The sequence below is a fragment of the Chelonia mydas genome, chromosome 3 (assembly GCF_015237465.2).
Source record: "Chelonia mydas isolate rCheMyd1 chromosome 3, rCheMyd1.pri.v2, whole genome shotgun sequence".
Taxonomy (NCBI): Eukaryota; Metazoa; Chordata; order Testudines; family Cheloniidae; genus Chelonia; species Chelonia mydas.
The window spans coordinates 135,921,619-135,944,340 of record NC_057851.1 but is presented as its reverse complement, the minus strand read 5'-3'; the positions used below and the strand labels follow the sequence as shown (position 1 = coordinate 135,944,340).

Below are 22,722 nucleotides of genomic sequence, written 5' to 3'. Positions count from 1 at the left end.
CACCTGAATTTCAGAAGTGCCAGAACTCCCCAGATCTGGCTCGGTGCTCTGGCAGGGGAGAGGGCAGTTCAATCATCTGGGCCACCTAGGTTACTGGGCCACCACCTCTTCTTCTGGAGTGGGCCCTGAAGCAGAAGAGATGGAGGAGATGAGGGTGCCCCCTCCTTACTCTCCTTCATTCAGCTCTTCCACTTCTGGGCCTGCTCCAGCAGGAGAGATGGCAGCTCCAGAACCGCTTACTGAGTTACTCTTTCCTTCACCAGAGTGGGGAGCAAGGGCAGAAGTACCAGAATGACTTGAACGCTGGTTTATTACTATTGTCAATCCCATTATACACACGCATTCTCAGCTTTACAGATATGCTGATAACTATCTGTACATCAAAGCAAATAAAGATTGGTGGATTACTTTTCAGGCTAAAACGGGTTGAAAATGAAAAACTATCTGATTTCCTTTCAGAACATAAGGGTTTATTTTGAAAGTTTTAAAAAACAAGATCAGGAGAAGAGAGGGATAGGTACCTTGATAGTTACCCAGAAAAGTATAAGGTTAGTTTTTTTTTCTCTTCACGGTTTTCAAATTTTTTGTAACAAACCTGAACAAACAGCTGAGAAATTGTAAACAAAATAAAATCAAAAAACAAAAGGGCTGAACCACAAAGTGTAGAGATAGTGGCAGGGGGATGGTTCTCCTTCCATAGGGTGTGTTGGTACAGACCTAAACAACAAATCCTAAAGCTAGGGAAATGTTCACCGCTTGCTGGCTGGGTAACCTTAGCCACACCTGCCTTTATGCCTGAAAAGGAAAATTGAAACCTAGGTGAACTACTTCTAGCTCTAGCTCAAGAACCCTTCCCAGGGGATGAGTTTCCACCCTAGATCCACCCCTCTTCCCTCCGCCTGCCTCTCCCTATCCCCTCCTCCGCCTAGCTCCTTTCCTTCCAACCCTCCCGGCCTCTAGCTCTTCCTTCCCCCTCAGCCAGCCTCCCCAGGCTGTCTGTCAGGCCGGGTCGGTCAGGCTGTCTCCTCCACTCACCTCAGGCCCCCCCCGCCCCGCTCTGTCTGGCTTCTCCTCCCCCCTCTGTCTGGCAGCCCCCCCCCAAGTGCAGCGCTTCTCGCGAGAGCTGGGGGATGCCGCCGCCGCCGCCGCGGACGGAGGGGGAGACACTCGGGGGGAGCCAGTGACGTCGGGAGTTTTCCCGAAAGTCAATAACGAGCCCGGCGGAGGCGAGAGCGGGGGCCCCGGGGCGGGCGAGCCAGAGCGAGGAGCCGCCGCCCTGACCCCGTGGATGCTGCGGCCGCGCTGCCCGGCCGGGCGCCTCCCTGTGTAGCGGGGACGCTCGCTCCATGTAGCCGCCGCCGCCGCCTCCTCAGCGCGCTGGGGCCGGAGCCGCCTCCCTCCCCCCGCGGAGACACCGGCCACCGCCAGGGACCGAGCCCGGCGGGGGGACCGGGCAGGGGGGGCGGGGATCCCCCTCCCGAAGCCGCCGCCGCCTCCTCGGCGTCGCAGGTAACAGCCGGGTCTGGGGGCAGCTGGGGTGACGGGGCCGCCGCCGGGCGCGTGGGCAGCCCCCTCCCCGCCCGGCCGCCGGCAGCCCGCGGGGAGCCGGGGAGGGGGCGCCTCTGGCCTAGCCAGACCGTCACTGTCTGGGGCGGGGGGGGGGGAGGGGAGGCTGCATCAGCGCCCAGCTCCTCCCCCTCAGCCCCAGACACCCCCGAGACTGGTCCCAGCGGCCCCGGCCCGGGGGGGCTCTGACTGGCCGCCGCCCCGGGCGGGCAAGGGACGCTGTCGCGGGCGGGGGCTGCCTGTCTGGTTCACCGCAGGTTCCTGCATCGCCGAGGTGATGGCGGGGCGGGGGGAGGTGCACGGGGCTCCAAAGGCGGCTAGTTCCCACGCCGAAACCCCTCCCTCCACGACCCACCCCATCGCCTTCCTTGCCCTCCCCGCCCTCGCCCGGCAGTGGTTTTGAGGTAAATGTAACGTAGAAGTCTGTGGTGTTAGTAGTAAATTTTTTTATCAGCTTGGAAGTTGCGCGTGTGCTAAGAATAGAAATGTGGAAGGATGGTCTGTTCGTGGCATTGCATTGCTCAAGGGGTGCTGCTGCTGCTGGCGGCTCTGGCAAGCAAGTAAACAAACCAACCTCCTCCTGCGCATCAGTCCTGCTGGATCAGCCATTATGGTGGCTGTCTTGCACATCCAAAAGTTGATGCTGAAGTGACTGTTGTTAGTTATGTTGGTGCGTTGCTCTCCGTTGTGGTTTCAAGGATTTCCATAGAATTATAGGGAGCACAGTTGAATAAAAAGATCTGGCCTAGTAACGTGAGGGTTTATTGTGGCAGGGTTAGTTATTAGTTTCTGTAAACACAGTGTAATTTATTCTGACAATACAAACTGCAGTGTGTATAGGTATATGATACCTTGGCTATTTGAGGGTTAATTACTTTTGAATGAAAGTTTTTGAATCACTGTAAGTATAATTTATGTTTAGATTACACTGTCATGAAGTAACTAGTGGTGACAGACAGGGGGTTTATAGAGTGTTTAATTGCTATGTGTGAATTGCAATTCTCAGTTTCCTTCTGGGCAATAAACAGACATTTTACATCACTTCTAACATTTTTTTTTTTTTTAAATCATACCTTAATTAAAATGAGTGGCTTTAAAATAGGACTTTGATTATCTTAAAATTTAAATTTAAAGCTAAATGGATAATGAATGGTTTTAACACTTTTGGATAACATCACATTCCTAAATCTAATTACTAGTTGAGTGGCTATTTGAATTTATTAGGCAATACTAAATCTTTAAGATCTACTTTTGTTAAAGTAAACTTCTTATGACAAAGACATTTGTTGTTGAAGTTCGGATGTAGATAGATATTTAGTAAACTATTAGCCAGTATTAATACTTACATAATACTGCTTATAGCAGTTTGTTTTGCAGGTACTTGCTTCTGACTAACTGTAACTTTGTCATAGGGCCACTTGAATTCAGCAACCATAGTTAGTGCATATTTTGTATATATTAAAAAAACTCTTACCTGCCTTCAAACAAGTAGCATGAAAATGAACAATCTAAACTATTAACAAAGTGCTTTGCTTTTTTATTTTTACAGAGTTTATATAGCTTTGTATAGCTCCACGTGCATAATAAAGTTTTTAGGGCAGTCAGGGTTGAAGTAAGAAAGTGTGCATACAAAAGAAAAAAGTTCCTTTTGATTTTTTTGAAAGTATATTCATTAAGGATATTCTGTTTGTAGGTCTGTTTGTTTTCCTGCTGGGAGTTTTAAACTGACCCCAATATTTTTAATTGGATTGGGCTGTTAATTATAGGATGTGTGTGTGTGCTGGTGGTTGAGGCAAACATGGAAATTCAAATAAAAGATTCAAAGGAAAACTTCACAGAGCTAAATGTTTTTCTTTGAGAGGTGTGTATATATATATCTTTGGTTAGTCCAATTTCTCTCTCTCTAATATAAATGCAGAACCTATTTGCAAATTTTTACACAAACTGGTAATCACCTTTTGTTGTAGGTGGTTTCTTCGCTGGTTCATCTTTGTTTGTTATAACTAGGTTGGTATTAATGTTAACTTGAGTAGATTCTACTAACTTTTATATAGCTGTATGGAAAGTTAGTATCTCAGTGGTTTAGTATATAATTTTTGTTTGACACAAAGCCAAATTGAGAAATCAGAATCTTTTGTTGCAATTGCTACATTTTGTCTGTAGGAAGCTGGCAGTCTCTTAGCAGGTTTTGATTTATTTTGTTTGAACTGGAACTATGATAGAAACTCTAGTTCCTCCTAGAAAAGTTATATTGCTTTTGAAATGGAAGCAAATCTTATTGTGAAAAGGGACTGTATTAAGATGAACATGAAAACTTCTCTAGAGTTGATCTGTTTATAATTTAAGCTTCTGTGAGCAGGTTTATGAGAAACTATATATTGATTTATGAAAGCAATTTCAAACTGAGTGCTTCTGTAGTTGTTACTCTTAAAAAACAAAACAAAACACGCCCCCACCCCCAGAGAAATATTGTCGTCAAAATGCCTAGAAAATGTCTTTCAGGAAACAGTTTGCAAAGTGCTCTCTCATTTCTTGGGTGCAAGTCTTAATGATTTAAATGGGTAAATAATAATCCCTCCTGTTCCTAATAAACATTATAAATAGTTAAGTAACTTTTTAAAATGTTTCATTTTTAGAAGATATGGTAATGATACCAGTACACTAATGCAGTGATTCCCCTTAAAAATAACTTGGAAGCCTTGTTTACTTCGTGCCATAATTATTAGCATAACGTAAATATCAGTTACTGTAATCCAGTTTGACTGTTCCCATCCATGATGCAAATTCAAAGTGCACAGTTAAAGTACAGTTCTGTTTTGCAATGCAGAAGGGACCTAACATCTCTTGCAATCATCCAAGGCTTTAACATGCTTCTAAAAACTATTACTAAACTTAAAACCAAAACAAAGCAACTACTAAAAACATGGGACAATGGAAACATCCTGTAACTTGTTGGGAGAGAACTGTGTTTTAACAAAGTCTTAACACATAGATTCTAAATTAGCTGATATTCTGTGAAAGTGTAACGAATGATACTGCAGTTGCACTTTTGAGGGTGTTAGTGTAAGCATGTTAGTGTATACTAAAACTCAAGATTAGTTTTTCCTCAGACTAAATGAAACATTCTATCTAAGACAATTGATTTTTTTTTTTTTTTTTTTTGGTAGAAGAAGACTTGTAAAGTAAAATAATAGAACATGTAGATTCATAAGATGACCTGAGCAGGCTTAAATATTAAAATTTCATATAGTTAAAATCTCCATATGAAATATACATACCCTTCATTGTTTTAGATACTCCATTATGTTTTATTTTGGAACATTCCTGGCTTAATTTTGTGTACTGTTTACCATTCTTTTAAAATGTTTGGATTACTTTTTGTTATCACTGGAGAATGTGTTCATTCATGTACAGTACGTATTTTAAATAAAAAAAAAGGAGATTTATGTTCAGCTAATCTCACTAATCTCACTGTTGTTCAGATAATCTCAGCTAATTATGAAGTGTGTTTAAACAAAACTTGTCTCAGCTAACACATTTTCCTTTGATCTGTACTAAACACATTCACAGCATCAGAAGTTTTCATTGATAAAGTTTTGACATCAGTCACTTCTTTTGTAACAGATTGATGTGATAAACACAAGATTGTGACTGCACTTAAAGTAATGGGCAAAAAGATAAGTTAGGGGTGTGTGTGTGGGGGAGTTATTTAGGTGTCAAAATCTAATGAAAGCAAGAAAAAAGAAAACTGCTGGCAAAACGTTGTAACTTCTATATACTGTGAAAACCTCCTTTAAGTACTGGCTTATTGCATTCTGTGAAACAGAAGAAAGAAAATATATAAGGAGAAAATATATGAGAGTAGTTTAAACTTGAGCAAACACTAAATATATAACAAGAAAGAAAATAAAAATACTACATAATTATGACAGCCTGGTTTCATGGACCTCAACTAGCATTTCAGTATTTTCGCTGTAGTTGAAGTTTTGAGGTATAAAAATGGATTTCAAGCAGGTTCTGTTGAGCAAACTCATCAGTCCCTGTAGTTAATAATTAGTAGGTGCACCACAAAGTCGAGGAGAAGTTAAAAATCTTAAGAAGAGGGGTTGGATATTGTTAAAAAGAAATTACAGTGAGAAAAGAGTATACCAGTTTCAGCACTTAAGATATTCAAAATTAGTGTAGGCTCAATTTCTTTTCATTTCTTAGTACCATTAACACACTTCTGTTTAGAATAGATAGTGGTTTATTTTATTTAAGTACAGTCCCCCCAATTATTTTTCATGTGTTGCCTTTTATTTTAATGGCCAGGTACTGATCTTCAGGGTCAGGGGTGTGCTCAGAAATTTATATTTTTATCACTTTTGGGGAAGCACATTAAACACACATGCATTATAGACGTTAAACCATATCAACACATGCACATAGATCATATACACAGAAATAAACAGTATATTCACCATTTCAACAAAATGTACCTTTAATCCACCTTGAATACAAGCTCCTTAATGTTTGGGGGGTCGGGGGAAGGAGAACATGTGCAAACCAAGTACGCACACGTGCATCCATAACCACACATTATGGGGATACGTGTATAACCTCACTGAGTTTGCACACTGCATGTTAGGAGGAAATACCGTAGTAGAAAAGGGCGGGGGTGCAGAGAGCTCCTCCAGGGCCCAGGCAGGGGGGTCCAGAACTCCTTCCACCCCAGGGTTGCAGCAGGGACAGTGAGCTCCACCTGCACCAGGGCCCCAGTGTGGGATACAGAGCTCCTATGGCCCTGGGGCTGCTGGGGAAGGGGGAGAGCTAACTCCTCCAGTCTGAGTCCCCAGTGAGGGGCACAGAACTCATCCTGCTCCTGGCTGTGGTGGGGAGACTGAGAGAGCTCCTCTCCCTGAGGGCTGGAGGAGGTCCACTCTCCCCGTCACAGCCCCAGGGCCGGGGGAGTTCTTGGGTCCCCGCCGATCATTGTGGAGGCGCTTGCCATTGCTTCTTCCCAGCCCTTGTGCATGCCCCTGTTCAGGGTTAGAAATTGTGGCTGAAAACAAGTAGTCACGCTCCTGTGTTTTTTGATTTGGTGACCATAGTAACTGGATTTACAGAGCAGTATGGGAATGTGAAAACTTACACACTCAATGTGCGGCAGCAGTTAAAAAAGCAAATAGAATGTTGGGAATTATTAAGAAAGGGATAGATAAGACAGAAAATATCATATTGTCTCTATATAAATCCATGGTATGCCCACATCTTGAATGCTGCATACAGATGTGGTTGCCCCATCTCAAAAAAGATATATTGGAATTGGAAAGGGTTCAGAAAAGGGCAACAAAAATGATTAAGTGTGTAGAACAGCTTCTGTATGAGGAGAGATTAATAAGACTGGGACTTTTCAGCTTGGAAAACAGATGACTAAGTGGGGGTATGTTTGAGGTCTATAAAATCATGACTGGTATAGAGAAAGTAATTAAGGAAGTGTTATTTACTCCTTCTCATAACGGAAGAACTAGGGGCCACCAAATGAAATTAATAGGAAGCAGATTTAAAACAAACAAAAGGAAGTATTTCTTCACACAACGCACAGTCAACCTGTGGAACTCTTTGCCAGAGGATGTTATGAAGGCCAAGACTATAATGAGGTTCAAAAAGAACTAGATAAGCTCATGGAGAGTAGGTCCATCAATCGCTATTAGGCTGGGCAGGGGTGGTGTCCCTAGCCTCTGTTTGACAGAAGCTGGGAATGAGCAACAGGGAATGGATCACTTGATTACCTGTTCTGTTCATTCCCTCTAGGGCACCTGGCATTGGCCACTGTTGGAAGACAGGATACAGGGCTAGATGGACCTTTGGTCTGACCCAGTATGACTGTTCTTATGTACTGAGGTCCCAGTCGTGTAGGCCCATGTATCGACATAACTTTACTCACTTTATATATTTTAACTTTAATTGGACTATGTACTCATGTAGGTGAAGTTACCTGTTTGCACCATTATTTGTAGCAGTGAGGCAAACCACCTGATCCAGGTCCACTGATATCAATGAAGGTCTTTCCATTAACTTTGGTTGGTGGTGAATGGGGGTCCTTAATGAATAAGTGTGCCAAATTTCCTTTCAGAGGTAGTTTAATACCATAACTCAGTATTCCTCAAATTGAAAGTCTAAATTTCTGAACACTATAGATGAACAATTTTTGAGAAGTAGAGTTTCACTTTACCAACAAGCAAAAAGAGTACTTTAATAGGTGGTTTCTTTAGATACAGCTGGCATTCTTTGTCTTGTTAATGTCTATTGAATTCAAATTCTTTTTTCTTTGAAAAGTATATACTTTTTTGTATTTTGACGGGAAAAAGTGCATGTTAAGGTATGAATATTAGAATGAGCTGATAGTTAAATGTTCGACAAATTTAAAATCTGTAAACAAAAGTATAACCAAAATTAAGACAAATGCCATTAAAAAGCAGTTAATAATAGAGTATAAGGAGATAAGTAGATTTAAAGGCCAGAAGAGACCCTGATGATCATCTAAATCTGACCTCCTGTGGAACACAAACCAAAGATCCTCACCCAGTAATCTGTGCCTCAAGCCCCTAATTTATTTGAGCTCTAGCGTATCTTTTAGGAAGATACACAGTGTTGATTTAGAGACTTCCAAGTGATTGGAGAATCCACCAAATCCTTGGGAAATATACAAGTTGAGCCCCGATTTTGAAGAAAATTATAATAAATAGGAGCTATTAGATGGATTTAGCTGAGAAGTTAGAGCATGGTTCAGTGTTATCAAATTAAAGTTCTGGCAATTTATGGATGCTGTGTGGGATGGGACCTCTAAGTTATATTTCCACAGTTGTATACTAATATAAAGTATCATTGCACCGTTTAAAAATTAATTAATAAATATGACTTTGAGAATGCATAATGTAATTTCTTGGTGAAAGTTTTATTGTACTTCTCTGTCTGAAATAAAGTGTTTTGAAAACAAATTAAAACTGATCTGAGTATTTTCCTGTACTTAATTTTGTTATTTATAGTGGCTCACGGACCCTTGGATTTTATTTTTTAATCTGTATAGCGGCAACAGGGTTGAAGGTGCTTTATGCCTGGCTAGATAATCAAGTTTCAGAGAAGTAAAATACACATGTATGAACTTTTGTATATGAATTCAGTTGGATACTCACCCACACACACGTTTACATATGCATGTGTGCAGGATCAGAGCCTAAGTAGACAGCTTACAGACAGACGGTTTGGGAGAAGAGAAAGGGGTGAAACAGAATGGTGAGGTTAAGTGTGCTTCTTGGATGCTTGATAACTTATTAAAATCCAGATTAATGGGAATTTCTGGATGCATTAAAATAAGTCCACGTAAGTGCCTAAATATGGATTTAGATTCCTGATTTTAGGCATCCAATTTTGAAAATGCAAAATCTTTGCCTTAAAACTTATTTTGCTTGGCTATTATGAGTCATTACTAGGCCTTTTAAAAACAAAACTTTATCTGTATTAAAAATGACAAATTTGTATTTCAGTTATAATTTATAGTATGCTAACTATATTACATGCAATTTAAAATTCTCAGTAGAGAATCCTGAACATAGTTCTGATACTTATCACTAATAACATGAATGAAATGACTCACTTTATTTAAATAACCTAATACCACTACCAGTTTTAATCTACTGGTGCCTTTTCTTCTTTGACATCTAGTTTTAAATTTTGTTAATTTAAGGAGATTTGTTTAGTTTGAGTTAAAAGGAGAAACTACTTAATGTTTTCCCTCTGTTATATTTCCAAGACTCACCCTAATAAACTGATGTCTGGTGTGTGGTGGGTTTTTTTTTTTTTTTTGTAAACTGGCAGTTTAAAATTTTAAATAACATTTGTCAGTAAATGTTTGACATTGTTTTGAGAGGGGGAAGAACTTAGAGGCATGTTAAAGCTATTTCACCTGGGAAAAGAGAAGGTAAAAGAGACATCCTTAAGATTCTTAAAAGCCAGCAGAAGGATCCACTAATTTTTAATGGTTTCCATGTCTTCATGTATGTAATGAGTTTTTGTTTCTTTGGTAAGTAAAAACAGAGTTGGTCAGTTCAAATTACTGTGGCTATAGCCTTGTGTGTTAATCAGTCAGTAAGAACAACTTGTTTTTTTTCCATTGTTAATATGAACAGAAATGCAGATTTACAGTTACCAGTAAAATTTCGAACAAAATCTAAGTAAAAAAAGTTTTCTTTTAATGTATGTTTTGCTAATATTACATTGTGCCTCTATTTTCTTAATTGCAGCATTCTCAAAGCATTCCTTGGTTTATTTTTGCAAATAAATTTAATGAAGCTAGAATTATTCTTTTTTAATGCGGGACACATATCATACATATGGGTGCATTTGGAGCGGATCCGGGAATCACAATAACCCATTTATCTTTCTCAGTGTACTTCTTTCCCCGGTGTAAGAGGGAGACACTGCTGTCTTTCCATGCACCATTTTATAGCTTCAAGTAAATCCTTTTTTTAACCATGAGATAAAGCTTTTTAAAAATAGATTAATACTAATATTCTGAAATATTGTATGGCTTTTGCTGCGAATTTTAAATGAAAAGAAAAATATATATATGATGCTTATAATTAAAGAGTCTAAGTTTGTTAGGTTAATTTTATAAACTACAGAGGATGGAAGACTAATGGGAAGGAATTTAAGGATTAATGTAAGTGTGTTAAGTAATACATACTAAAAGATTGGCATCTTATAGTGATATGTGCTAGCTTATATTACTCTTATTATCTTTGTTCCATGTAATCAATTTTTATTAGCTTCAGAAATGAATTAATCAGTAATACCCCTCTTCCTGGTCCCTTTTGTTGAGTAATGGTGGTATTTAAACCATTCAGCCCCATGGAGACTGTACAGACCACAACGAGAGATGTACTCTATTCTGCAAATGTTTATTCACAACCAAAGTTCTGGATCACTTTCACTTTAAAAAAAAAAAAATGCCAATCCACTCAGTCCTATGCTTTTTCTGAATCTCTCTCTATATTGTACCGTTTGAGTCCCTTTCATTAGACATGTACACTAAATTAAATAGCTACATCCTGTGCCACCATGTACCCTGCATCATGGCCTTTCTTGTCCTAACTAATTATGATGGACAACATCTCTAGTTGTTTTGATTAGCATTCTAAATGATAGTGGATGCACACAACTTAGAATTTAATATTTTTGATATGAAGAAGATAGGTATGGACCTTTGATTTTGGTATCCCTCTCATTCTGGATTAGTTGAATGATCGAAGAATTTGGAGATTTTGAGGGCATCATTAAACTCCTATAAAAGAGGCAATTATTACAGGGCTACGTTCATGGCTATTACGAGGCTGCCTGGCCCTGACGCCTTAGTTCCTTTCATAATTTTAATGGTTTGTTCAATTGTCTCCATTTTTATAGGAGGTACCATCACCTTTCTAGATTTGCAGGGTTTTGCTGCTATACTTTCATTACTGTAGAGTTTTAATTGAAAAAAAAGTTGTTCATAATTATTTGAGCTTAGTAACTGATTATTTCTTTCATTTTTAATGACATTGAAAACTTATTTATGATCACATTAACCAGTATTTTCTAAAATGTATTCCCCAAGTCACATGTAATATTTGAGCAATTTGTGGTGCAGTTAAGATTTTATAGGTGTTAGATTTTTTTTGTATTTTTTCTCTTCATGATATAACTACAGGGCAGAGTTAAGGCTGTCTAAATTGCTTAATGGTGCATTTCTTATCTTAACATGTTAGGTTACAATTAAAAGAAATCCTAAGCTCTGAATTTCGTGGGTTTGTACTACTGGATTTTGGGATAATTACTATATCCTTACAATTTTTTTTACACTGGTATTACTTATAAGTACTCTCAACCTTAACTCAATATTAGCACAGCTTTTGTGTGTGAATTTTTTTAGTTTTTAAAAATAATTAAAAACATCATGCACAAACGCTAAACAAGAAACTGCATGCTACCATGCAATATTTCTAAAGATGGGTAAATATGTAGTATCAACCTTAAATAAAAAAATAAGATTAAAGATTTTAAAGACTTCAAACAACAAAACAACCAGAGCAGTCAGATCATAGCAGCCGGATTAACTGGCTTTACAGATATTTTGCATCATCACAGAAGAACAGAGCAACGAAATTGTACTGCTGAATCTGGTCTTTAGTTTTCAATTTACTTACTCTTTTAGAGAGCTGTGTTAGATTAGTGCTATATGAAGGGAAAGTAGGGGAACCCAGCCTGAATCTCAATATCTCTGTGCTTTGAGGGCGCCTCCTACACTTCTGCCTCAGTTCCCCCAGCAGCATAGTCTCAGTGTACATTGGTGCTGAGGCCTCATTGCCATGGGGAGCATTGATGCCCAAGCTAGCCACTGGTGAGCTCCCAGATGCAGTTTTGTGTCCAATTTTGGGCACCACATTTTAAGAAATATGAGGCAAATTGGAGAGAGTCCAGAAGAGAGCAACACAAATGATAAAATATTTAGAAAACCTGACTTCCGAAGAAACATTTTAAAAAAAACAAAACTGGGTATGTTTAGTCTTGAGAAAAGAAGATCGAAGGGGAGACCTGATAAGTCTTCAGATACATTGATCACTGTCTTGTTAAGACATTCTCCATGTCCACTGAAGATAGGACAAGAAGTAATTGGTTTAATTTGAACTAAGGAAGATTTAGGTTGGATAAGTGCAGGAATAGGTTACCAAGGCAAGGTGGTGGAATTCCTATCAGTGGAGGTTTTTAACAACAGATTAGACACCTGTCAGGGATGGTCTAGAGATACTTGGTCCTGTCTCAGCATGGGGGGATGGGCTAGATGACCTTTCAAGGTCCCTTCTAGGCCTACATTTCTATAATTAATCGTCCAGCAAGCTTCTTGGCCATCTCTGTTAAAACTCTTGGATGCACATTATCCAGACCTGCTTATTTCTGCTGTTTAACTTTTTCCTGAGTTACTATTGGAATGGAAAATGTTTTTTCACCATGAGATATAATTAAGTCATCTTTCCCCCCCTCAAATACAGACCAGAAATATTTATTGAACACTTATGTCTCTTCTGCATTATTATTGACAGTTCTACCATTTTCATTTAGTAATGGATCAGTATCTGTGTTAGGATCCTTCTTGTGTCTGTTATACATTTTTAAAAAAAATCTCAAAACCAAAACTACTTATTGTCCTGAGCTCTGTTGGCCATAGATTGTTACTCTTATCAATTTTGTACAATTCCTGGCTTTATTCTCACTCTTATCTGGTTAGATTAATATTTATTTATACAAACTGTATCTCCTTCAACAGGAGAGATTGTGAGAGATGTTCCCCAGAATCAGGGCACTCTCCTGAAAGGTGTGGGTTGAAATTCCTGATCTAAATCAGGCAGAGAGGAGGATTGAACCTGTCTCCCCACATCCTGCTTGATGCTGTAACCATGAGGCTGAAGTTCATAAGGGAAGCACCACCACCCTTTTTATTGTTTGTTTGTGAGAAGGGGCATAGGCACCTAACTTCGAGAGAGTTCACAGGTGTGAATCCTGAGCAGAGGGAGGCACCTCTCTCTGGCCCAGCACGTGGCTCCCTTTGAGGGGCGGGGATTAGGTGACATTTCCTGTTGGATAGGTTAAGAGGCTCCCTGCTCAGCATTCTGGCTTTTGTGGATCCCATTCTTAAGTGTCTAACTCCCTGTTCATTGTACAGGGAGTCTGGGTGCCTAACGGTGGGCTGTGGATTCTATTATGCAGTAGAGTGCCTAAAATAAGGTTCAGCATTGTAATGTCTAAGTCCCTTTTGTGAGTCTCGCCCTGAATCTCTGTCTCTCTGCTCCAAAATTACGTGAGGGTAGGAGCTTATGTTTTTGTGAGAGTATGTGCAGAAGGGGACAAAATTGTTTTGTTTGCGCTGGCAACATTATCTCCCTTTTCTTATCCAGCTATCCCTTCCTTCTGGGAAAGGGGAGGATTTCTACCAGGATACTGTCCCTTTCCTAGGCTCTTGTTTGGTGCCTTCATGTTTTGTAGCAGTCTGCTTATTAGGTGTCTGATAAATTTGAAGCTCCCTAACCTCTCTTATTTCTAGGAGGGAGAAAGAGCACACTCCATCATAACTTCTAGAGGTACCAGACTGCTACAGGTTTCAGAGTAACAGCCGTGTTAGTCTGTATTCGTAAAAAGAAAAGGAGTACTTGTGGCACCTTAGAGACTAACCAGTTTATTTGAGCATGAGCTTTCGTGAGCTACAGCTCACTTCATCGGATGCATAGCATATCGTGGAAACTGCAGAAGACATTATATACACCAGCAGGTTACCAGCAGGAGAGTGGGGTGGGAGGAAGTTTTGTTTCATGGTCTCTGTGTGTATATAATGTCTTCTGCAGTTTCCACGATATGCTATGCATCCGATGAAGTGAGCTGTAGCTCACGAAAGCTCATGCTCAAATAAACTGGTTAGTCTCTAAGGTGTCACAAGTACTCCTTTTCTTTTTACAGACTGCTACAGTGGTCCATGGAAGCTTCTTTGCCCTTCCCAGGCTCTATTTTTAAGTTCTCTCTTTGGTGAATAGTTTCAGTGCTTATGTTTTTAGCTGCTCTTATCTTTCCTATGCAGCAGCAGAGTATAATTGACCTGATTCTTGTCAGTTTGACTGCTCTGAGAGTTGTGAATAGTAGTAATGAAAGCTAAAAAGACACTGGTCACTTTTCGTTCATCTTCAGCTTGAGAAAGCTCTGGCACCAGAGCCTCTAGCACTATCTGTGTGGTCCATTCTTAAGACAGCACTGCATCAGTTGATACTTAATTCATGTTTGGAAGTATGTTTTTGCAGTCATACGGGCTAGAAACTTAATTTAAAAAATGAAATGTTAGATTTTTCATTGCATGTGGAATAGCTGAATGTAACCCCTTAATACTGGTTTCATAGCATCCGAAAGCAGAGAGGGGAAATGTTATCCTCATTGGTTCTGAAGCTGAATCTTTTTTTTTTTTTATATGATTCAAAAATTATTTACCTTGTTGGAGTTAAAAGTTGAACTTGCATCGTCAAATGTATCAAAGAATAGGTTCCTGTGTGTGCGTATGATATATCATGTGCATGATTTGCTGTTACAGCACTGGAGGAAATTTGTCTGTAAAAGTTCTTGCTGTTGCAGGGAGACACAACCCAATCCATTCTGATATATTTTCCAGCAATGGAAGAATATAAGGTAAATTCTTCCTTTTTAGGGAGCAGTTGGCCTGCAAGAGGCCTTTAATGCTAGTTCCTTCATGCACTGAGTTTGCTTGTTTTGTTAAATAAACTTACATTCTAGGATGCTAGCAACTATGGTACTGTCATTGCTATTTAAAATTCCCAGTATTTGTTATGTTTTGAGTATCATTAACAATATATACACAGAAATGTGTGGGTTATATCTGTTATGGCTAAAGTTAATATTTGTCCTTGAAGTTCTTCTTGCTGCAAGCCATCTTACCTTCATAACTTTCAATTATTTTTGTCTGCCATTGCGACGTTTTGTGAATACAAGGAAATTGTATTTTAAAACGTGCTCCTAGGTCAGCAAGCACATGCCCGATCATATCTTTCATTTAAAATTGTTCTTCTAGGAAAGATGCATTTCCTTAAGAAATATGATATAATACGTTGCTTTTTCTAACTGTAAATTAAAACAAACAAAAAACCATAGTTTAGTGGGGTCTGGAAAAACTTTAATATCCTAGGAAGAAAATATTTTTTCACCTAAATGTTGCCCTGTTATATTCATTATTTTGTATATACTGTATTTTAGCTCCCATTTTCTTGTATTATTGTATGTTCAATATACCCCGTAATATATTGTCTTATTTACTAGCACCACACTCCTTTTCAAACTCAAACTATCACTTTCCCTCAGTGTGATCAAATAAACTGTCATCCCATTCAGAATATTTAAAATTGAAGTTTAGTCCACCCTCAGTCCCTGTCAGTGTTGGTAGAATTATGGTTTCTTGTCCAAACACTGTAAAAAGCTTTTTTTACTCATCTCTTGCTATCAGACAGACCTACAAAAATGGGAAAATTACTGTACTGGGAACAGTGAAAGTGACTATAGGTGACTATGTTCATCTGATCCTTTCAGTATCCAGCTACTCTGGAACGTCAGATGTGTTGGGGAACATCAGAGTTGTTGACTGACCAAATTACAGAGTTGTTTGGGAACAAAATGAAGGTCCTGTGTATGCTACAAAATGGAACATTATTATTGGGCCTCTTGAAATAGGTGAAGTTCCAGTATAGACAAGGCTCTTATTTGTAAATAGCACATTGCATCCTACTTTTCTCTAATGAACTCCGTATGGTCCTAAAAGCCCCCCATTGCATATTCGAGAGAGAGTGTGTTTCTGAACAGATATGTTTTAAATGAAGTTTCACAATAAGATCAATTTTGACATCCCTGGTCCCAAGTAACTCTTGAAAATCTAATCTGTGTTTTACAGGCTTAGTTTCAGAGTAAGTAAAATGTTTTCACAAAGTTTCAGCAAAATTTAATAAATGGGGTTTAAAGCTACAAATATCTTAAAATGGCCCCTTTGAAATTTGATCTTACTGTACATTTATTTTAATTTCTCGAGCTTAATATTAACTTGTTTACTATCTCCTCTAACTTCACATATAATTATGATTTGTTTGAAGAGTTTACTTTTTGTTAAGCAAAGTTATTAACAATTGTTGTATCCAGGACTAAAGGTTATAGTCAGGGTGGATAAAAATCAATGATTTTTTTAAAATAAATAAAAAAAATTGGATTTTTTGATAAAATGCTTTTTGAGGAAACAACCTATCTAAAGATAATTTTAATTGTTACATTACAGCTCAAAGATATCTCATCATGGAATAGGGATTATAAATTCTAATTCTGTAGTATGAGACAATATATTCATGTAATGTTTTAAGAAAAGTTTTGTAAATGAGTTCGAATAGTTAATGGATTAGGGACCCAATTTTATGGGGTTCCAGGGGCTTCTGTATAGATTAGTTAGGTTAATCTTTCTATCTACCCGGTGGGACTCAGTGCTCAGTCTAGCAGATAGCATCAGAGATGCTTAGTTTTGCAGTTCTCAAAATGTGGATTTGTGTCTCCAGAGATAACATACATGTTAACACCAAAAATGTTTTAAAATAAATAATATATAGAGGTGAGAAATAACAGACCTCAACCCTATTGTCCCTCTCAAATTTGTGTACACAGAGTCAATCCCTTACCTCGCTGAAAGTGCAAAGTTTCAAAAAGTTCAATGAATAGAAGATTGTTAGGGGTGGATTAGATCTGGAAAAGGAGATGTCTGGAGATAAATGTGAGAAGGGAGGGACAGGCAGTAGAAACAAAAGTGAAACTGTTTGGAGGAGCATATTCCAGAAGTCTTGAGGTCTTTCTGAGTGTAGCTTTCATTGATTTGAGATCTACTATATCATTCTCTCACTAGAAGGGAAAATCTATAATGGCAGCACGCCATAAGAGAGACCCAGTTTGGGAATATTTTAATGAAGTTCCTCTACCTGTGGGTAAGACGGGCATGTGCGCAAAATGCAAACACTGCAACAAAGAAATGGAAGGCCTGGCTGCCCGAATGAAACAACATCATGAGAAGTGTTCCTTCTCAGGAGGAAGCTGCATTGAAGATGATGAACATGTCTGAACATGCAGGATCTTCAGGTTGGTCAACTTCTTTATTTCATACTTCTTTCTCAAGGACTGCCTGTCTTCCTTCTCGACTAATTTTGAATTCTAATGTTTGAGCAAAAAATATAGTTGTTACTCTATGGTACTATCATTTTAGATGCAGTTGTGATAAAAAATAAATAACTGAAATAGGCAGATCTTCCTTTTATAATTTCACCTTTAAAGTAGTACTGAGTGTCAGTGAATGTAATGAGTAATACTAAATGAGCAGTATGGTGGTAATAATTAAATAACTGCATTGACTTATTTGGTTTAGGAGAATCCTCCCTCAACGTACAGGATTCTGAAGACTATCCACCTTCAAGATCACCATCATTTTCTATAGTTTCAGAGTTATCTGCCAGTGATACATCAGGAAATGCACACAGAGCAAATATTTACAAGAAGTAGCAGTAAGAGCTATAACAAACTGTGGGGAAAAAATTCAAATGTCTAGTACGCAGCTTGGTCACCAACAATGCTGCAAATGTATCCAAGATGAGGAGAAATTATTGGGAAGAGAGTCCCAAGCTAATAACATACAATTGCAGTGCTCATTTGATGCACCTCCTAGCCAAAGACTTCGGTGTTCCAGAAATAAAGGCTAATGCTATTGAAATTGCAAAATAGTTCCGTAACAACCACTTTGCAGCAGCTGCTCTGAAAAAAGTGGGAGGAACCAAGCTAACTCTCCCACAAGACATGCGATGGAACTCAGTAGTGGACTGTTTTGAGCACTATATCAAGAACTGGCCTAATCTGATGACAGTTAGTGAACAAAATCGTGAAAAAATAAATGGCACTGTCACAGCCAAAGTTCTCAAAATCGGGCTTAAGAGAAATGTTGAACAGATGCTGAGTACCCTGAAGCTTATTTCTGTAGCCTTGAACAAAATGCAGGGAAATAGCTGTTTTATTGCTGACACTGTTGAAATTTGGAAGGAACTGACTGAGATCTTATAAACAGAAATATGCAATGACAGAGTTAAATTACAAGCATTAAAAAAAAAAAAAAAATGGGACAAGCACTATCTCCAGCTCATTTTCTTGCAGATATTCTCAATGCTCGGTACCAGGGTCAAACCTTAACTGCTGAAGAAGAGGAGATGGCTATGACATGGACATCCAGCAATCATCCCTCCATAATGCCAACTATAATAAACTTCAGCGCTAAGGGTGAACCATTCAAGAAATAGATGTTCGTTGATGATGATTTAAAGAAAGTCACATCAGTGAACTGGTGGAAGTCACATAAGCACTTGGATTCAGAGACTGTTGAAGTGATAATCTCACTTTTAACAGCAGTAGCTTCTTTTGCCGGTGTAGAAGAATATTTTCTTCCTTTGGACTAATTCATTCCAAACTGAGAAATCGTTTGGGACCTGAAAAACCAGGAAAGCTTGTTTTTCTTTTCCAGATTATGGGCAAACAGGAAAATGAAGGTGAAGACGACTAAGTTAGCTGCAGAAGCCAGTATTTTCAGTTTCTCATGTTGACCTGGCTGACACAGTTGATTTGATTTTTTTTTTTAAATTTCATTTAACTATTTTAGTTAAAAACAATTTTAACAAAAACAAATCTGATTTTAAAAAACTTGAATGTTTAACTAAATTCAAAAATTCATAGGCTTTTTTGTTAAAATATTATATGTTTGCTGTTGAGGAAAAAAAATCCAGAATACTTAACTTGTTTTTTAATTAAATAAAACAATTTAAATGTCTGTCTGGTGATGTTCTCCTCCTAATACAGCATGGCAAGAAAATCCTCCAAATATTAATGATAGTTCACCTCCCAATGACTTCATAAATATCTGCTTCAATTACCTTTGGTAAATGAAATAACCAAACAATCATTCATTTTCTGATAGAGCTGTAAAACTAATCTGAAAAGTTTTCTAAATAAATCACTTTAAAAATGTATAGTGTGTACCTTCTAAAAATGAAACCTACATCTATCTCTGAGTTGTGAAGAATATGTATTGTTATAACAACCAACAAGAATGCACTTTTATGTAGAAATCGATGATTAAATCGAGTCTTCCTGACTAGTGATTTAAATCAAATCCACCCATGTCAGGGTCCCATAAACAGTCTAGGCAATTCTTAAGTAATACTGTGATGCTCGAGGTAATTCAGTCAATTATCTTCTTATCCAGTTCATTTTGTGAATTTCAGTTCTGTTGGTTGAAGTGTTGCAAGGTATTTAGGTGGGGAGGATCCCACAGGCATACACTTTGAGGTTACTGTGATATTTGTTCACTTTATCAGTAAAGAAATAATATATTGCCCATCTGTCAGCATCTGCTTCTAACTGATGCTAACTTAATCAACATTCGTGGCGAAACCGTGGTATTCTTCAGCATACATTTTCTTTTTATTCAAACATTCAGGTGACAGAGTGCACACACTAACTATACTTAATGATCTCTGTATAGGAATAGAAGATTATTGCTACATCACAGTATAAAAGATTATCTCTGAAATTATTATAGAGACTAGCCACTTTTGGAAAACCTTACACACCAACTAAAATAAACTATTTAATTTATTACACACACCCACCTACCTACAAGAAATGGAAAATATGTTAAACTCTCAGAAAGGGTGAAAAAATAACTATAAATAACCCATGGTAGGCATGTACATTGCAGTTTTAACTTGTTTATATATTGGCTTGGCAGAATTATTTTTATTTTTTATGTTTTCAGTGGATAATAGTTTATTTTTAGCATTTTTTCTGATTTTTTTAAAAAAAAATCTATTTAAATTTTCACATTTGTGGGAATTTATGGGGGTGGAGTCAGACAGTGGGAAGAGTCAGACAATAATTATTTAATGACAGTAGATGTTGAGATTTATAACTGTTAAAACACAAATCGTCAGTATCACATGTCAAAATATACAAATTAAATATCCTTAAATAAAACACTAATCAGTTCTCCAGCAGCACTTTTCTTTATCTATAAACTTTGATTATTGATGGAACTATTTTTTTTTTTGTTGGTTTGTGTGTGTATGGTAAAATTGACTTCTACTGACATTTACTGGTAAAAATCTAACCCTTTCAAACCTGTGTGTGTGTATATATATTAATAACACAATATAAAAACTGAATATTAATATCAAACTGAAAAATTAACAGAAAATCAAAAGCTAACCAGGATGCTCAATGGAATGATGAGATAGAAAGTCACTTGCAAACAAATGAATGACAACAAAGATCAAGTGACCTGGGAATGTCAGAGAGATGCTATTAAAGAAGCTGCAGATAAATAAGTAGGGAAGAAGTTTAATAGCTAAGAAAAACCCATGGGTAACAGAGGAAATCCTTGTTCTGATGGATGAAAGAAGGAAAGTAAAAGCACAAAGATAGATAACAGAAAAAGGGGAATATGGAAGACTAAATAAAATGATGAAAAAGAAATGCAGATTATCTGAGAAATACAAATGTCTGAGAAATACAAATAATCTGAATAATTTGATAAAGAGAATGAAGTGAGCGGTATCAATATATAACTGTTTTCAGTTGCAGAAGTTAATTACATAGACAAGTTAGATGTTTTCAAGTCACGACGGCCTGATGAAATACATCCTAGAATACTCAAGGAGCTGACTGAGGGGTTTGAGCCGTTAGCGATTATCTTAGAAAAGTCATGGAAGACGGGAGAGATTCCAGAAGACTGGATAATGGCAAATATAGTGCCCATCCATAAAAAGGGGAATAAGGATAACCCAGGGAATTGCAGACCAGTTAATGTACCCAGAAAGATGATTGCTTAATTATTTGCTCCATTAATTTGAAAGCACCGAGAGGATAAGGTGCTAAGTAACAGTCAGCATGGATTTGTCAAGAACAAATCAGGTCAAACCAACCTAATAGCTTTCTTTGACAGGGTAACAAGCCTTGTGGATAGGGAGAAAGTGGTAGATGTGGTATATCTTGACTTTAGTAATGCTTTTGATACTATCTCGCATGACCTCTTCATAAACAAACTAGGGAAATACAATCTAGATGGAGCTACTGTAAGGTGGGTGCATAACTGGTTGGAAACCATTCCCACAGAGTAGTTATCGGTGGTTCCCAGTCAAGCTGGTAGGGCACATTGAGTGAGGTCCCACAGGGATCAGTTCTGGGTCCGGTTCTGTTCAATATCTTCATCAGTGATTTAGAAAATGGCATATAGAGTACTTATAAAGTTTGCAGATGATACCAAGCTGGGAGGAGTTGCAAGTGCTTTGGAGGGTAGGATTAAAATTCAAAATGATCTGGACAAGCTAGAGAATGGTCTGAAGTAAATAGGATGAAATTCAATAAAGACAAATGCCAAGTACTCCACTTAGGAAGGAACAATCAGTTGCACCCATACAAAATGGGAAATGACTGTCCAGGAAGGAGTAGTGCAGAAAGGGATCTGAGGGTCATAAGCTAAGTATGAATCAACAGTGTAACACGGTTGCAAAAAATCAAACATCATTCTGAGATGTATTAGCAGGAGTGTTGTAAGCAAGACATGAGAACTAATTTTTCCACTCTACTCCGCACTGATTAGGCCTCAAATGGAGTATTATGTCCTGTTCTGGGTGCCACATTTCAGGAAAGCTGTGAACAAATTGGAGAAAGCTCAGAGAAGAGGAACAAAAATGGTCTAGAAAAGATTGAAAAAAATTGGGTTTGTTTAGTCTGGAGAAGAGAAGACTGGGGGTGGGAGGTACATAAGTTTTCAAGTACCTAAGAGGTTGTTACAAGGAGGAGGGAGAATAATTTTGTTATTCCTAACCCCTGAGGGTAGGACAAGAAGCAGTGGTCCTAAATTGTAGCAAGGACAGTTTAGGTTGGACATTAAGAAAAACTTGCTGACTATCAGGGTGGCTAAGCTCTGGAACAAATTGTCTAGGGAGGTTGTGGAATCTCCCTCATTAGAGATTTTAAAGAGCAGGTTAGATAAACACCTGTATAGAATACTCAGTCCTGCCATGAGTTCAGGTGCTAAACCAGATGACCTATCAAGGTCCCTTTCAGTCCTATGATTCTATGATATTTGTGTTTTATTGACCTCAAAAGGTATTTGACAGAATCGATCACTACAAATTGCTCAACATATTTAGAGCTTTAGGGATTGATGGATACAAAAACTCTGAGTAATAAAACTATACTGGAATCAGAAGGCAATTGTAATGGGAGATGCAAATGTGAGAGACGGGGTTGTATAATGTCAGTGACTTTATTCAACATTTATAGTGAGTGTTTGATTAAATTAGTAGAGGAAGGTTTAAGATAAATGGAAAATAGGTTAATAACATTTGCTATGCAAGAGACATAGTGCTGTTGGCTGATTCAGAAGGTAGTCATTTGAAGTTAGTAGAGATTATAGATGAATATGGCAAAGAATATGGTCTAGAGTTGAATGTGAGAAGACAAAAACTATGG

The 22,722-nt window shown here is 38.1% G+C and overlaps 1 protein-coding gene across 14 annotated transcripts in view; it reads left to right on the top strand.

Moving 5' to 3' along the window:
- The window catches only part of AKT3 (AKT serine/threonine kinase 3), a 261,533-nt gene that overhangs the window by 2,278 nt on the left and 236,533 nt on the right, over nucleotides 1-22,722 (top strand). For 7 of the 14 annotated variants that reach the window (XM_037895340.2, XM_037895339.2, XM_043543363.1 and 4 more), the window contains exon 1: nucleotides 1,163-1,509. The exons of 3 other annotated variants lie outside the window; for them this stretch is intronic. The gene's annotated coding sequence lies outside the window, so the exon portion shown is untranslated. Of the gene's footprint in view, nucleotides 1-1,162; nucleotides 1,510-1,708; nucleotides 1,971-22,722 lie in introns of those variants that run through there. 4 more of the 14 variants (XM_043543360.1, XM_043543359.1, XM_043543357.1 and 1 more) reach the window with 4 other exon arrangements.